The following is a 3,969-nucleotide window of genomic DNA, read 5'->3' as shown; positions in this document are numbered from 1 at the left end:
AACCGCATTGCGTTTTCTGACTTAGCCTCTGAAGTCAGGTAGCATCATTTTTGACGCCTTATACTGGTTTTAAGCGAATCATAAGCCCACCCAGGTTCAGGAGGAGGGAGACACGGACCCTCTTTCCAATGAGATAATTGACAGAGAATTTGTGACCATTTCTTAAAAACTGCCATACTATGAATCTTCACTAATAGGCCACCTGAGTGGTCTTCTTTCAGTATATTAAGAACTTTAAGTCTTACTGAGCAATTTGATCCACTACTTGTTTTCAATGTTTGTCTCTGAAGACAATCTTATTTCTAGATTTTTGGAGTCCCGTCATTTCCCCTCATATCAGATGTTGGGCTCTCTGCTGTTTTATCAGCTGTGCAACATTTGCCAGAGAAGGGGCAAATGTTTCTTCCATTTTTAAAACAATTTCCTCTCACATATAGAATTTGACAGTATCGTAACATTCTGCGGCTAAAGCCAGCATTCTACTGGGCTGCAGAAATGTATGACTTCAATGTCACTCATGATTTTAAAATAAAGTGTGAGATAGACTTCAGAACTCTCAGTTGGGTTCCTGGACTCAGATGGTAAGATGGCATCAAACTAGAAAAAAATTAATTGCTTTTGTGTTGTTGCTCCCTGCTGGGATGATTTATTTTAAATTCTACTGAACCCAGGGACACAGAGCTATACTGTAATTCAGAAACTGACATATGCTGTTTTGCCCACATCTCCCACAGATGGTCCAAATTCAAAGAAAAGGATGTTTCTGTGGTCTAGAAAACATTGGCTATTGCAACAGCCATTTTGTCTGACAAGGCAGGAATTAAGTTCCTCCACGTAAGTGAATTTTATGAGCAACGGACATCTACCCCCTTTGAGTGCCAAATTGTTTTAGAAAATGTTAAATTTGGGAGGAATAAGATCTGTCTAAACTGTATTAAACTCATTTCCCTATTTTCTTAGATACAGGGTAATCAAACATCCTGGCTTGCCTGGGACTCTCCCTGTTTTCACACTGAAAGTCCCATGTTCTGAGAAAGCTCCTACTCCTAGAGAAAGTGGGACAGTTGGTTACCCTACAAGCTAGAGGAGAACTTGATTTCATGGCTTTCTGATTGCGCTGTGTCGTCACTGTGAACCTAGCTACAGTGAATGTTGTGATGCCCTCAGGCTGACAGAGATATAGAGCCCCATGGGCTCCCAGACTAGATGATGCTAGAGCAGCCAGTGAGCTCTGCTCCTCCGAGTGAGGACCCACCTGTAGTTCAATGTCACTCCCAAGTGCACGGGCTTTGTCAGTTACGTTCACCTGTGCCACATAGGGATCTTGCTGGTTTTAGGGCTTTCATCAGGATGATGGAGGTCACCCTAGTTTGGTTTCTGGATAAGTGGGGTCATTGTTATCAAAACAAGATGAGCAAAACTGACTCAGGAAAGAGGCAATAATGACAAATTACTTTTGAGTAATTCTACTCAGTGGGGAAGAAGACTTGTCTAAAGAGACTATGAAGCAAAGTTTCACTCAGCGTGTAGACTCTTTGGTGGAACAGATTCATTTTCCCTCCAAATTTGAGTCCATGTATTCATTATCCTTGGAATCTCAACTTAATCAGGAAGATGATCATAAACCAGAGAGCATAGAATTGTCTTAGTTTTGTTTCTCCGTGAAAAAGGGAGACTAGAAAGACTTGAGGAGAAGGAAAGAGGATGCATTGGGTCATTTCTAGACAGGTGAAGGGGGAACCCCTGGAGAGGATTCTGACAGCACAGGAAATACGCGGGGTGTAGACGGGCCGTAGCTTCGTGGTTAGTTACGCAAGAGGAGCATCTGGAGAATAAGAGAAAACCTTGCTCCAGAGCAACACTTGCTCAATGACATTCTTTCTTACTTAGATGAAAGGGCCAGGTTAGGGTCCAGCCTTCTACCAGAAATATGCCTATAATTTGAAGAGGACATAAAACAAATTTGATGAAGAGAAAGCAAAAAAAAAACCCCACAAAAAACCAAAAATGCACTGACCATCCTTAATTTCTATTTAATATCTGGTTCTGGCTTTTGTAGCCCTCATCCTCTCCAGGGTTTTCTTTTCTCAAATGGATTCACAAGGCATTCCTATCCATTTTGTTACGTGCCTACTCTATACATATAAGGTAGAGTGTGCAATGTTTTGGGGTGCAAAGGAGTAAACATAATTCTTTTCCTTAAGAAATACAGAATCTTAGTTTGGTAATGACAATGTATAACTCTTATGTTGCCAGGTCTTGCCAGCCTGTACCTACTCATGAGATCGCATCTACAGTAGCACCAAATTTTGATGACCTAGAACTCTATATTTGCTTACATGGGAACTTAGCCGTCTCTTAGAGCTTATATATCAGTTAGAGTCCCAGTAGGAAACACTTGGAACATTCAGGCTGAAAAAGTAACAAAGGGACTATTTCTAAGAGGTGCGGCCAAGGTTAAAGAAAAGAAATAAAGGGTGGTGCAGTGCATGTAAGCTAGCAGCAATAGGAGCTATTATCCTTGGGCCTGAAGCAACAAACAGAGGAAGGTTTACCAGAACCTGCAGAGAGAGCAAGAGAGTCAGACAGCAAGAGAGCATACGATATTGAAAGAGTCCCTTGTCAGAAGCTGAGATTAGTAAGGATGGAACTGGGGGAAAAATACCCTTACCACATCTTGCCCCTCTGCACCTCCCTCTGGACTCCTGGTGGTGCCCCTATTTGTGAGACGAAGCAGATGCCAATGGGCAAGGAAGCTCCACACAGGTCACCTTTCCAGGGCCCAGGACAGAGTGGAGAAGGGGAGAGAGTAGATCTGGAGGGTCATGTGGAAGATGTCAAGCACACTGATTTCAGAGAAGTCCTTAGATGATGCTGGTCTTGTCCTTCCACTTCTCTTCTGGCTTCCTTTGTTTAAGGTCCCTGGCCTGCAAAGCTATCTAAAGGATCTTCACCATTGTCACTGCTCCTGGAGCTACTAGTAGAAAGTCCAAAGTCTTTGCCCTTGGTGTTCTCTTCCTGTGTACCTGTGTTAGTCTGAGTCTTCCGAGAAACAGATGCTAAGACAGGATTAAAATGCAAGGATTTTATTACGGGCAGTGCCTAAGAGAGAAAATGGGACGGAGCTGGGAAGGCTGGGAGAGCTGTCAGGCTGACCCCTAGTGAAGGAGAGAGGGGTAGAAGTATTGTAGCTTGCCATGTAGTCTAAGGAAGTTTCTGCAAGGTTGTCAGGGAGTCTTCCAGCCACAGTCGCCATCAGAGGAGTCCTCTGCTTCCTCTGAAGGGATCTTCCTTACTATCCCTGCCATGTTCAGTCTTTGGTTGGAAGCAGCCTGTAGAAGAGTGGCCTTGGTTCAAATATGGCAATGAATCTCATCACAGCAGCTAGAGCTTTGGTCAATTATGCTTCCCATAATTAGAGATCTGTGAGGTGTGCTCTCATGCCCCCCTGCCACCAAATTCCCAAAGCTGCCAGTCCCCAGGAATTCAGGGTGTTGTTGAAGTCCAAGAGAAAGCGGTCAGAGAATGACCGTCTTCCCTGACCTCCCCAAGTTTGCTATAGGCCTGAGAAACCTTTTTAGGGCCGAGAATTTCACAAGCTCTCCTAGATATAGCTTCCTGTGGAACAGTGTCTGTGCCTGGGTGTGGGCATGGCTACCTACCTTGGGGTGGCAGGGGAATTATGCTCAGGCTGCCTTCTGAGGAGCATTTATCTTTATCACTGGGTCAGAGACCTGAGCTTAAGCCTTTACTTAGAATTTCTATATGAGAGGGACTTTGGGGTATGATTGGAGGGAAAGCTGGGGAGGAGTAGGGACTTGTCTGGAGGTTGTGTTTGCATGGCAAACTGAGATCTGTGCTTATGTTTGGGGGTCTTGAGGTGGATGAGGAAGCTCACAGAAAGGAATACGTGAGACTCCCCAAGCTTCAGTGGGGCAGAGCTACGGCCTGCAGAATTCTACAACTTCT

This window comes from Equus przewalskii, chromosome 19 (assembly GCF_037783145.1).
Source record: "Equus przewalskii isolate Varuska chromosome 19, EquPr2, whole genome shotgun sequence".
Taxonomy (NCBI): domain Eukaryota; kingdom Metazoa; phylum Chordata; class Mammalia; order Perissodactyla; family Equidae; genus Equus; species Equus przewalskii.
The sequence above is the reverse complement of the archived record's forward strand: the minus strand, read 5'-3'. Positions refer to the sequence as shown.